Source organism: Megascapheus bottae, chromosome X, assembly GCF_031878675.1.
Source record: "Megascapheus bottae isolate mThoBot1 chromosome X, mThoBot2.hap1, whole genome shotgun sequence".
NCBI lineage: Eukaryota > Metazoa > Chordata > Mammalia > Rodentia > Geomyidae > Megascapheus > Megascapheus bottae.
The window spans coordinates 48,444,876-48,458,828 of record NC_143547.1 but is presented as its reverse complement, the minus strand read 5'-3'; the positions used below and the strand labels follow the sequence as shown (position 1 = coordinate 48,458,828).

Sequence of the window (13,953 nt, the reverse complement as noted above, 5' to 3'; positions counted from 1 at the left end):
AGACACATTCCCAGACCCGTATGTGCATTTTCTGACACAATGTGCTTGTTGTTGTTGTTGTTGCTTGGCAGCAGTTGAAGGTAGGGAGATGTTTTGTGGGCCCATGCTGTGGCTTGATTCTGGTAAAGCCTTGCAGGGAGGGTATGTTCTGTGTTAGTACCAGGCCACCCCTTTCACAACAGAATATCAGAGACCCAGGGTTTTTGTTGTTGTTGTTAGTTACGGGGCTTGAACTCAGGGCCTGGGCACTTCTGGTTCTTTGGTTGTTTATTGGAGATCAGAGTCTCACAGACTTTCTTGCCCAGACTGGTTTTGAACCACAATCCTCAGAACTCAGTCTCTTGAGTAGTTAGGTTTACAGATGTAAGCCATTGGCACCTGGCCATAGTCAACCCTTTGTGCCCATTCTCCCTTGGCATTTGTCATAAGAAAGCATATATCTTGTTTCTAAACTGCTTGGCAAAAAAAGGGGTCAATCATATACTTAAAATGCTTCCTATCTTTCTTTCTGAGGTTTTTGCTTTAGTTTTTTTTTTTTTTTGGGGGGGGGTGTCATGGGGTTTGAATTCTGGGCCTGGGCGTAGTCCCAAGGCTACTGCCCTGACCTTGACCCAAACCCCACTTCCCATTGTCTAGGGGTTAGAGATAAGAATCTTAGGTCCTTTTTTGCCTGGGCTGGCTTTGAACCTTGATCCTCAGATCTAAGCTTCATGAGCAGCTAGGATGATAGGTGTGAGCCACCTTGCCCAACTTGCTTTAGTTGTTTTTTTTTTTTTCAGTCCTGGTGCTTGAACTCAGGGCCTTACCACTGTCCTTGGACTTTCTCAAGGCTAGAGCTTTATCACTTGAGCCACAGCACCATTTCCGGCTTTTTCTGTGTATGTGGTACCAAGGAATTGAACCCAGGTCTTTGTTCATGGTAGGTGAGCACCCTACCTCTAGGCCACACTTCCGGCCCCTGGGTTTGGTTTTTGTTATTGTTCTTATTGTGCTGCTGAGAACCAAAATGAGAGCCTGTGCTCACTACCATTGAATCACATCTCCTCCCCTGAACACTGATTTTCTTAAAGATCTCTGCACCATGTACAAAAGTGAAGAATTCAGCTGTCTCCCAAAGCCATCTGATACCTGGGAAAAGATTTTTTTTTGCCAGTCCTGGGCTTGATCTCAGGGCTTGACCACTGTCCTTGAACTTTTTCAAGGCTAGAGCTTTACCACTTGAGCCTCACAAAAGTCTGTGAGATTTCTATTTCCAATTAAGCATCAGAAAACTGGAAGTGGTGCTGTAGCTCATAGTGGTACAGCACTAGCCTTGAACTGAAGAGCTCCGGGACAGTGTCCAGATCCAGAGTTCAAGCCCCAGGACTGGGGGAAAAAAATCCATAGGCCATATCCCCTGTCCATGGTGACAAACATAAAAGATAAGTAGCAGGGATGGATAAAGTGAGAAGCTTGCTCAGGCACCTTTATGTTAATTGTCTAAGTTAATGGAAGCCAAGCTACACACTAATGAGGATGGAAACATTCTGTGTGTGTGTGTCTGTGTGTGTGTGTGTGTGTGTGCGCCAGTAACTTAGGGCTTGAACTCAGGGCCTGGGCACTGTCCCTTAGCTTTATCCCTCAGAGTTGGTGGTCTACCACTTGAGCCACAGTTCTGCTTTTGGCTTTTTAAAAAAAAATTTTTGTGACTTTTTTTTTTTTTTTTTGCCTGAGCTGGCTTTGAATCTTGATCCCTCAATCAAGCTTTCAAAGTAGCTAGATTATAGGTAGGTGTGAGAGTCACCCGCACCCAACTTGAAAGAAACAATGTGGGCGCTGTTTCAGCAGGAAACTGACTTTTTCAGGACCATTGTACCATTTGTTCAGATCATCACAACCAGGAAGACACAGGACACGGATTAGCTCCCAGCAACTTCTGGGGGTAGCATATTGCTCAGTGGTGGAGTGCTTGCCTAGCAGGCAAGAAGCAATGGGTCAATCCTCAGCATGGCAGAAAAGAAAAGGAAAGAAACATACCCCAATCCTGCTTGTAAAAGTCACTGAAGGGGCTGGGCACCAATGGCTCACATCTGTAATCCTAGCTACCCAAGAGGCTGAGTGGTCTGAAGTCAGCCTAGGCAAGAAACTCTGAGACTCTCAACTAAAAAAAAAAAAGCCTGTAGTGGAGCTGTGGCTCAAGTAGTCAAACTGCTAGCCCTGAGCAAAAGAAGCTCAGGGACAGTGTCCAGGCTCTTGAGTTTGAGTCACACACCATACCCATACACACTTATTGAAAGCCAGGCATCAGTGGCTCACGCCGTTATTCCTAGCCATTTAGGAGATGAGTTTTTTTTTGTTGTTGTTGTTGTTTTTTTTGCCAGTCCTGGGCTCAAGCTCAGGGCCTGAGCACTGTCCTTGGACTTTCTCAAGGCTAGAGCTCTACCACTTGAGCCTCAGCACCACTTCCAGCTTTTTTCTATATATGTGGTACCAAGGAATCGAACCTGGGTCTTCATGCATGCTAGGCAAGCACTTTAACCACTAGGCCAAACTCCCGGCCCAGGAGATGAGTTTTGAGGGTTGTAGTTTGAAACCAGCCCAAGCAGGAAAGTCCATGAGATGATTTCTCCTCCTTGTCCTCTTCCTCCTCCTTTGCCTCCTCCTCCTCCTCCATCTTCTTTTTTTTTTTTTTTTTTTTTTGGCCAGTCCTGGGCTTGAGCTCAGAGCGTGAGCACTGTCCTTGGACTTTCTCAAGGCTAGAGCTCTACCACTTGAGCCTTAGCACCACTTCTGGCTTTTTTTCTATATATGTGGTACCTAGGAATTGAACCCGAGTCTTCGTGCATGCTAGGCAAGCACTTTACCACTAGCCCAAACTCACGGCCCCCTCCATCTTCTTGTTATGGTACTGGTCTTAGTTTTTTGCCCAAGGTTAGCATTCTACCACCTGAGCTGCAGCTCCACTTCTGCCCTTTTTTAGTTCTTAATTGGAAATAAATCTCACAGATTTTCCTGCCAGCCTGGCTTTGAACCATGAATCTAAGATCTGTTTCCTGAGGATTACAGTTGTGAGCAACCAATACCTGACTCATGAGACTTCCTTTTTCTTTTTGCTGGTCCTGGGGCTTGAACTCAGGGCCTGGGCACCATCTCCGAGCTTCTTTGTCCTCAACACTAGTACTCTACTATTTGAGCCACAGTGCCATTTCTGGCTTTTTATGAGTAGTTTATTGGAGATAAGAGTCTCACAGACTTTTCTGCGTGGCCTGTTTTCAAACTGTGATCCTCGGATCTCAGCCTTCTGAGTAACTAGAATTATATGCATGAGCCACCAATGCTCTGCTATCACAGGTTTTCCCGCCCTCTCCCCCCCATCTCTCTTATTCCTTCCTTCCTTCCTTCCTTCCTTCCTTCCTTCCTTCCTTCCTTCCTTCCTTCTTTCTTTCCTTCCTTTGGTTTATCAGCTGTGGGGCTTAAACTCAGGGCCTGGGCGCTGTCCCTGAACCTCTTTGTGCTCAAGGCTTAGCACTCTATCACTTGAGCCACAGCTCCATTTCAAACTTTTCGGTGGTTAATTGCAGATAAAGATCTCACAGATTTTCCTCTTGGAGTTGGCTTCAAACCTGAATCTTCAGATCTCAGCCTCTTGAGTAGCTAGGATTACAAGTGTGAGCCACAGGCTCACTTGAGCCTTGCAGGAGAGCTCTCTAAACTATTACATTGATATCTCCTTACACATTTTCCACAACAAGGTATTTTGCATATGAAGTAGACAATGTTTATGCAAATGTGACTGATCTGTCCCCCTTTGTGATTTACACACATGGAGACCAACATCCACTTAAGTGAGGTGAGCCATCAACTATTGTTCTAAGGACCAGAAGCCCTGTGGGTACTGGATGTGCCTGCAAACAGCCACCGCACCCCCTCATTTCAGCCCCCCTCATTCTGGCAGCATCTGTGCTCCTCTCAGTGGAAGGCTGTAGGTTTGGTTGCCAGGCAATGGAAGGCAGAAATCAGAGGCCTAATCTTAGGAGAAAGAAGGGGTAGGATAGGGAGGTGAGCACGGCAGTTGCTCAGAGGAAGGTATCCCCCTGTCCTAGAATCTGGCCTGGAGCAGAGATGGGTGGGATGCCTTGCTGCCACTTTTCCAATGGCCCTCACTTTCTAAAACTTGCTTCTGGTGAGGCAGAGCCATTGTCAGAGTTGAAGTCCCAGAGACAGAAGGAGAAGGGGTGCTCTACCTGCAACCTCCCGTGTAGGCCAGGGAGCTCTGAGATTAGCACGTGCTCATTAGCACACAGCAGAGCCAGAATTAATTAATTAAGCCACTCCTGGGGCTTGCATGCAGGGCCTAGGCACTGTCTCTGAGTCTCTTTGTACTCAAGGCTAGCACTCTACCACTTGAGCCACAGCACCACTTCCAGCTTTTTCTGTTTAGATGGTACTGAGGAATCGAACACGGGGCTATGTCATGCATGTTAGGCAACCAGTAAGCCACATTGCCAACCCAAAGCTAGAATTCTGGAAAGGCCTCTCCATTGCAACTCTTCATTATTTTCAAAAGTTCTGGGAAAGTCTGTACCCCTCATCACTTGGAGCTGGAGCCTCCCTAGAAGGCAGGAGGGAGGTGCTTCATGAGGACCAGAAACTGTTCTTCACAGTTCTTTGGTGGGAAAAAAAGGCAGAAGCCTGTAAGGCTGCACAATGTGGCTTGGCTGTGTCAGTGAGGCCTGCCACATGTGCTGGAGAGCCCTGCGTTGTGATGGTGCTTCAGATCCAGCTGTCACTGGAAGCCTGTGTGGGCCTGAGCCAGGTTCTGCCTTTTTATTTCCTGAGCTCTAGGAAAAGACTGTCTTGTATAGTCCCTGGACCCCTTCAAGCCTGGCCTACCCCAATCCTACCCTCCAGGCCACCCTGGAGCAGCCAACACAGCCAGTGTTTGACCCCAATTTCAGTGAGCATGCTTTCTACTAAAGCCACCTTTGCTGTCAGAAATTGCTTCCATCAGGAAGCAGCCTGGCAGGATGTTGGGGGTGAGGGTGAGATCATTTAATTGCCCCACAAATTAGCCTTGCAACACCCAGGGTGCAATAGAAGAAGGTTGATCCGCCTTGAAGAACAAAACATTGAGGAGGCAGTAATCAGTAGTTGAGCAAATGCCGATCCTAGACAGTCCCCTCTTTCTGTAGCATTTTTGTGGCTCCTGGTTGCTAGGAGAAGGCTTCTGTTCCTAAGCAACAGCAGCCTGGTGGTTTACAATCAGCTTCCTGGGCTCACTGGAAGTAGGAGGGAGAGATGATCAAATATAGATATCTTGGGAAAATTCATCCCTGTCTCCAGTACTTGCTGGAGGATGCAGGAGGGGGTTATGCACCAGTGACTCGGTGGATAGCCCTAATATGCTGATTTGAACAGTAAGAAATGGTAATGCTGGCGGTCTGTGAAGCCCCAAGAAAGGCAGGAAGTCCCTGGGATCTGTTTGGACTACTTGTCCTCTAAATACCAGTATGGACAGGGTTTGTGTTCTGAAGAGAGGCTCAGAACATTTTAGAGTCAACGAACTCCAAGTATCCCTGGAGTCTAATATCTTGTTTACAGACAGTGTTTCTTCTATCTCTGCTTAGTTAGCATCAACACAATGTCATCTAAGCCAGGGTGATCAGATACCAAGGGGGCAGGAACTAAACTGAATTAGAATTCATGCTAAACTTGGGCAATTCAAGCCTACCAATGGCAGACCCTAAAGCTCAACGTCAAGACCTAACTGGGAAAATGTCTTACAGGAGTCTGATTAATTTTGTTCAAGAAGAGTATTTTAGCCAGACACACACACACACACACACACACACACACACACACACACACACACACGCAGTATCTTTATAAGGGCTGGGAACATAGCCTAGTGGTAGAGTGTTCACCTAGCATGTAAGAAGTCCTGGGTTCAATTTGTCAGTACCATATACAAAGAAAAAGCTGGAAGTGGTGCTGTGGCTCAAGTGGCGGAGTACTAGCCTTGAGCAAAAACTGTCCAAAGACAGTCTGCAGGTCCTGAGTTTGAGCCCCAGGACTGGCAAAAAGAGGAAGTATCTTTGGGAGTCACTGAATTCAATTCTCGTTTAATCATTTGACCTATACCTCTAGCACTCAGTCACTCTTCCTCTAAGAGTCAAGTTCATTTTCTTTTCTTTTCTTTTCTTTTTTTTTTGCCAGTCCTGGGCTTGAGCTCAGGGCCTGAGCACTGTCCTTGGACTTTCTCAAGGCTAGAGCTCTACCACCTGAGCCTCAGCACCACTTCTGGCTTTTTTCTATGTATGTGGTACCGAGGAATCGAACCCCGGTCTTCATGCATGCTAGGCAAGCACTTTAACCACTAGGCCAAACTCCCGGCCCCTCAAGAACATTTTCTGTTGAGACTTTGTAGTAAAGGCTACTTAGTGGTTTATGTGGATCATTAGGCATTCAAGTGAGAAAAACTAAGATTAAAAATGGAGCAGATTTAATCCAAGCTTCTGAGTCTGGAGGCTAGCCACTTTAGAATATGTATAGGTGTTAGTATCAAAGCATCTGTAGATTGTGGCATTCCATTACTTGGGCCATGCTCTTCAGCCCAACACCTATAGGTTTGCATAGATTCCTTTCTTCTTCAACATCTCCAAAAAATAACTAAAGGTTGTTAGGATATGAACTTCCTACTTTTATATCCAGCCTCCTTTTTTTTTTTTTTTTCTTTTTTTTTTTGCCAGTCCTGGGCTTGAGCTCAGGGCCTGAGCACTGTCCTTGGATTTTTCTCAAGGCTAGAGCTCTACCACTTGAGCCTCAGTACCACTTCCGGCTTTTTTCTATATATGTGGTGCCGAGGAATCGAACCTGGGTCTTCGTGCATGCTAGGCGGGCACTCTAACACTAGGCCAAACTCCCGGCCCTTATCCTCCCCCACCCCTTTTTATTTTTCTGCGTTGTTGAGGATTAGATCCAGGGCCTTTACACATACTAGGTCAGCACTCTATCACTGAGCTACATCCCACCTCAACCTTAGTTCTTTAAAACTGGATATATTGCCAGGTGCTGGTGATTTATGCCTAGAATCCTAGCTCCTTATGAGGCTGAGATCTAAGGATTGAGGTTTGAAGCCAGCCTGGGCAGGAAATCATGCAACTTTTTTTTTTTTTTCCTGTCATGGGGCTTGAACTCAGGGCCTGGGAGATGTCCCTGAGTTCTTTGGTCAAGGCTAGTGCTCTACCACTTTGAGCCACAATTCCACTTACAGTTTTTTGGAGGTTAACTGGAAATGAGTTTCATGGACTTTCCTGCCTAGGCTGGTTTTGAACCATGATCCTTAGATCTCAGTCTCCTGAGTAGCTAGGATTATAGGAGTGAGCCACTGGTGCCCAGTTCTCTGTGCAACTCTTATCTTCAATAAATTACCCCAAAGCTGAAATTGGAGCTATGGCTCAAGTGGTAAAGTACTAGCTTTGAGCAAGAAGAGCTTAGGGTCAATGCCCAGACCCGCCTAGGACTGGCACACAAACAAACGCACAAGATATACAAGATATATCTTATTCTGTGTACCATACTTAAGTGGGACATTCTAGTCAGTCTTGGTTATGGAACCAATGTATCCAATTATATCCTGTTACTAGAGGATGAGTCCTTTATTCAGCTTATATAAACAATTCTATTGCCATAAAAATTAAAATACTCAGGGCCGGGAGTTTGGCCTAGTGGTAGAGTGCTTGCCTAGCATGCACGAAGACCTGGGTTCAATTCCTTAGTACCACATACACAGAAAAAAAGCAAGAAGTGGTGCTGAGGCTCAAGTGGTAGAGCTCTAGCCTTGAGAAAGCCCAAGGACAGTGCTCAGACCCTGAGCTCAAGCCCAGGACTGGCAAAAAAAAAAAAAAAATTAAAATACTCTCTAAGAATTAAAAAAAAAATTCTGTTGCTCCTGGAACTTACACTTTGGGCTTGGGTAAAGGAAAGATTAAAAGAAATTTAAAGGGGGCCAGAAACACTCAGAAGTGGTGCTGTGGCTCAACAGGTAGAGCACTAGCCTTGAGTACAAAGAGGCTTAGGAACAGCAACCAGGCCCCAAGTTTTTTTTTAGTGAATCAAACTTGTTACTTTATTAGACTATAGAACATCTCCCCCATTTTGAATATATATATATATATATATATAGTATTTTATTGTTGGGGTAATATATAGAGGGGGTTATAGTTACATTTGTCAGGTAGGGGTACATTACTTATTGAACACTGATACCCCTCTCATGTTTCTGTCCCCTTTTCCCTCCTCCCACCCTCTCCCTATCATCTTGTTTTTCCCCATTCCCTATTTCAAATAAAGAAATAAATGTAATACAATATACCAGGTAACAAAGTCAGATATCGTAACAGCATGAGATTAACCATAAGGGGGGAAAAAGAGAAAAGAAATAACTTTACATAGTACATTAATAACAACAATCACAAAGATAAACCTCTTGTTTCCATACCCTAGAGTTGATTCGCTTAGTCTCATCCTATATGACCATATGTACATAGCTTTTGAGCTATTGTGATCCTCTGCTAGGAGAGTCCTAGATGTGTACTAATGATTACAAATGAGGGAAACCATGGAGCCTATATTCCTTTGGGTCTGGCTTACTTCACTTAATATGAATTTCTTTCCTTATGAATGGGACAATGTTATTACAAAGAATTATTGTTTTTATTTTTATTTTTGGCCAATCCTGGGCTTGAGCTCAGGGCCTGAGCACTGTCCTTGGACTTTCTCAAGACTAGAGCTCTAACACTTGAGCCTCATCACTACTTCTGGCTTTTTTTTCTTCTATGTATGTGGTACCGAGAAATCAAATCTGAGTCTTTGTGCATGCTAGGCAAGCACTCTACCACTAGGTCAAACTCTCGGCCCTGAATTATTCTTTTTTTAAAGATGAAAAAGCCCAGCACTGGTGGATCATGTCTATAATCCTAGCTACTCAGGAGGCTGAGACCTGAAGCTCATGTTTCAAAGCCAGTCCGGACATGAAAGTCTGTGAGATTCTTCAAATAACCAGCAGAAAACCGGAAGTGGTACTGTGGCACAAAGTGGTAGAGTGCTAGCTTTGAGCTAGAGCTCAGAGACAGCACCCAGGCCCAGAGTTCAAGTCCCAGGACTGACCAACAAAGATGAAAAGAAAGAAAAAAGAACAGTTGGTGACTAAAGATCTGATGAGAGGACTGGGTATGGAGCAAGAGGGAGTATGTTTGCCTACAGGCCCCAAGTTCAAAGGTCAGCAATTACCAAAACAGAGAAAATAAATCTGATCAGAGTTCATTTGATAAGGAAATACACTTGTGTGACCTTTTTTTTTTTTTTTTTTTTTTTGCCAATCCTGGGCCTTGAACTCAGGGCCTGGGCACAGTCCTTGGGCTTTCTCAAGGCTAGAGCTCTACCACTTGAGCCACAGCACCATTTCTGGGTTTTTGCTATGTATGTGGTACCGAGGAATCAAACCTGGGTATTCATGCATGCTAGGCAAGCCCTCTACCACTAGGCCAAACTCCTGGCCCCCTTGTGTGACATTTTAACATAATATCTGGGATTAAGACTGACAACATGATTATTAGATTTTTCATTAACAGCAAGTGCACTGACAGATTTCTACTAAGTTTTGAAATATCTGTTATTAATATATATCCACACAAATAAAATGTGTGTGTGTGTGTGTGTGTGTGTGTGTGTGTGTGTGTGTGTGTGTGTATTGAACCGTACGTAGTACTGGGGAAAACCTCCATGGCTGCCCCCCAATTCAATTAGGCAAAAAAGCACCAGAGAGGACTGTTTCCTGGCCCTTAACACTGCTGACTGGAGGGTGGTCTTGAGGGTGCAGGCTGAGCCTGCATTGTTTTGGTGGAAGTAGGTTTCAGGTTAGATCTTTATCAGTGTCAGCCTGACAGCCTTGTGACTGGACTGCCTTTGTGATCCCTCCCCCAACTCTAGGTAACATTGCATGGAGAAAGAATCCCTCTGCTGGTTGGAAGGAGAGTCAAGTCAGTTACAGTGAAACCCAATAGCAGGCAAAAATCAATGGCTGGGGATCCTAAGTGAATGCCTATGAATGGAACTCTGTAGTCACCCTCCCTGGTGCTAGCAAATGATTCATAGCACTGATGGGATGGATTTGTCTTGTGCTCCCCATCACCACTGGCTAACATCAGCAGTCTTAGGCCTCAAATAAATCTTGGCAATGCACAAGCAGTAGCAGCCTTTATGTTCTGTTGGTTTATTTTTAGGGAAGTCAGTGTTATGGCCACCACAGTTGCTAGGACACTGTCTTATCCTTTCCTCAACACAAGACAGCAGAATATGGGAAGAGTCAGGTTCTGGCTTTCCTAGATTCTTAGGAGGCTGAGATTGAGGATTTCAGTTTGAAGCTAGCCTAAGCAGAAAAGTCCGTGAGACTCCTAATTAATCAGCAAAAAGCCACAAAGTAGATCTGTGCTTAAATGGTAGAGTCTTGGACTTGAGTGAAAAAAATGGAAGGGACAATGCCCAGGCTCTGATTCCAAGCTCTAGTATCTACACACACACACACACACACACACACACACACACACACACACACACACACACACACATACTACCACCCAAACCATGTGAGATATTGCTTTGGAAGTGAGTTATGGTCCAGTACAATGAAGTCTAGCTCTGACCAAGCCTGGTCTATCCTGGCTGGTAACTCACAGAAAATCTGGGACTAGGGAGCCATCTAGTGAGTGAGCAAACAGTGGCACAGTGGCAATGACCATAGGTTCAAAAAACAGTCTAATGGCCTGCTTAGATTCCCTGAAAAAACTGTAACAAAACCAGACTGCCAGGCTGAGATCTGAGAATCGTGGTTCAAAGCCAGCCTGGGCACTAAAAAGTCCATTAAACTCATCATGAAATAACCACTAGAAAACTGGAAGTGGTTCTGTAGATCAAAGTAGTAGAGTGCTAGCCTTGAGCTGAAAAACTCAGGGACAGCGCTTAGGCCCAGCGTTCAAGCCCCACGACCAACACATACACACATACACACACACACACAGACACACGCACGCATGCACACACACACACAAATAAAAAGAATATAGCAAGCAAAAAACCCAAAATATACCTAGACCAAAACAAACTAGTTTATATTTATTTATTTATTTTTTGCTAGGGAGGAATCTAAGTACCTTTCCTCCCCACAGCAATTTATATATTGATCAATGTCACCCCTTTTCCCATTCGTTCCCTATCTATCCCTTCCCTCTTTTTTTTTTTTTTTGGCCTTTCCTGGGGCTTGAACTCAGGACCTAAGCTTCTATTGTTCAAGACTAGAGCTGTTCCACTTGAGCCAGAGCTCCACTTCCAGCTTTTTCTGAGTAGTTTATTGGCAGCAAGAGTCTCATGGACTTTCCTGCCCAGTGTGGCTTCAGACCTTGATACTCAGATCTCAGCCTCCTGAGTAGTTAGGATTACAGGAATAAGCCACCTGTGCCCGGCTCCCCCATTCTTCTTAGTTTTGTAGGATATACATTGGATTCTTTTTTTTTTTTGCCAGTCCTGGGCTTGAGCTCAGGGCCTGAGCACTGTCTTTGGACTTTCTCAAGGCTAGAGCTCTACCACTTGAGCCTCAGCACCACTTCTGGCTTTTTTCTATGTATGTGGTACTGAGGAATCGAACCCGGGTCTTCATGCATGCTAGGCAAGCACTTTAACCACTAGGCCAAACTCCCGGCCCTACATTGGATTCTTATCTGAATCTTTTTTTTCTTGCCAGTCCTGGGCCTTCAACTAAGGGCCTGAGCACTTTTCTTGGGCTTTCTCAAGGCTAGAGCTCTACCACTTGAGCCACAGCATAAGATGTAAACTTGAGGCCTGGGTGCTGTCCCTGAGCACTTTTGCTCAAGTCTTTGAGCCTACTACTTTGAGCCACAGCACCACTTCTGATTTTCTGGTGGTTAACTGGAGATGGGGTCTCATAAACTTTCCTGCTTGGGTTGGCTTTGAACTGTGGCTCTCAGATCTCAGCCACCATTACCCGGTGAGGAAAAGTTTATGTAGGCTTAGTTTCAAAGTTTTCAGTTTATGATGCCTTTGGCTCTATAATTTCTGGGCTTATAGTAATCAGAACATAGTGGTAGAGAAAGTATTTTTGGGGGGCACTAGGGATTAAACACGGCTTTTCTTTCTTTCTTTCTTTTTTTTTTTTTTTTTTGCCAGTCCCGGGCTTGCGCTCAGGGCCTGAGCACTGTCCTTGGACTTTCTCAAGGCTAGAGCTCTACCACTTGAGCCTCAGCACCACTTCTGGCTTTTTTCTATGTATGTGGTACCGAGGTACTGAGTGGTCGTGAACTCAGGAGCCAAGGCAGTCTACTTACTCTAAGTCACTGCCTTTTCCGCTGTGGCCCGCTTTTCCTTTTCAATCTCCTCAGGGTCGCCACAGAATGGTGCCACGCATGCGCACGACTTCCCGGGCCAGCACTCCCATCACACCCAAGAGCGCGTATCCTTGTTGTTGCGTGGGATGGCGATGTCCACATAGTGCAGAGGGGAGTCGGTGTTGCACAGTGCGATGGTGGGCAGGCTGGTGTAGTACTCCGTGAGGGGCTGGTGATCAGCCCCGGGATAGGTCACCACCAGAAGGCGGAGCTCCTGGAAAGGCCTCCAGGATCCAGTTTGTGCAGGTTCCGGTGGGGGGCGGGTAAAGTGGCTGGCGGAGGAGCAAATTGCAGTACATCACGGGGCGGGGGGGGGGGGGGGGGGGGCGGGGACCGGTTCCGGGAGGAGATGACAATGACATAAGCAAGGCGCTCATTGGTTATGATGCACTGGGAAACCAGCAGAAGTTTCTCCCACATCCTCTTCAGGTTGATGAGAACAGATGCCATCGGTCTTCCTCTTGCAGATAGACTGGAAGGCCAGGTTGGAGGCACCCAGATGTTCCGCCCCACCCCCTCTTCCCAGTGAGGAACCTGAGGACATCCTCCTCCTTCATTTGCAGGACATCATGAGCTCCGAACATCGTGTTAATTTCTCTCTGAAGTTACGATGGGAATCAAGAATGACGCCATACGAAGCCCTGCTGGGGCAGTACGCAAAGTATTATCTGAGTTTTTGAATACTTCGCAGTTGCCGGTTCTAAGTCTATTTTTTTTTTTTTTTTTGCCAATCATCGGGCTCTACCACTTGAGCCACAGCCTTACTTCCAGCTTTTTCTGTTGATGTAGAACCTGAGGAATCAAACCCAGGGCTTCATGCATGCTAGGCAAGCACTCGATCACTAAGCCACATTCCAACCCCTTTAGATCCATTCTTGAGATCCAGTAAAATGCTCCATCTTCAGTTCTGTGATACCATTCTCTCATACCTTTCTACATATTGCCTGAGGTTATTTTTTCTTTCTGCTGCTTGTGGCTGAAGAATGAAAATGCAAGCACCTTAATCAGGATGATCATTATGCCTGACTTAGGACCAATTTCCATTCAGCTGTCTTTCTTCATTCTGTGCAGAACCATGCCCAGTAAAGCCCTCTAATTTGCTTCAGTTTATTCTCAAGGCCCTTCTTTTCTCACTGGCAATTAGTCTTGCCGGCACTAAATGGTATGAATCACACCTAAGCCAGTTAGTGCTAGCAAAGTAATGGGTGGCAGTAAATAATTTATGTGTGTGTATTTGAGAGTGTGGCCTAGTGATAGAGTGCTTGCTTAGCATGCACAAAACCATGGATTTGATTCCTCAGCACCACATACACAGAAAAAAACCTGGAAGTGGTTCTGTGACTCAAGTGGTAGAACTCTACCCTTGAGAAAGCCCAAGGACAGTGCTCAGGCTCTGAGTTCAAGCCCCAGGACTGGCAGAAAAAAAAAAGAGCAGAGTTCCAGGTGCCCGTAGCTCACACCTGTAATCCTAGCTACTCAAAAGGCTGAGATCTGAGGGTTGTGGTTCGAAGCTATT

The 13,953-nt window shown here is 45.6% G+C and overlaps 1 pseudogene; it reads right to left on the bottom strand.

Annotated features, from left to right (window-relative positions):
• Positions 1-12,427: 12,427 nt before the first annotated feature.
• LOC150041028 (small ribosomal subunit protein uS2 pseudogene) lies at positions 12,428-13,021 on the bottom strand (annotated as a pseudogene).
• Positions 13,022-13,953: the final 932 nt, after the last annotated feature.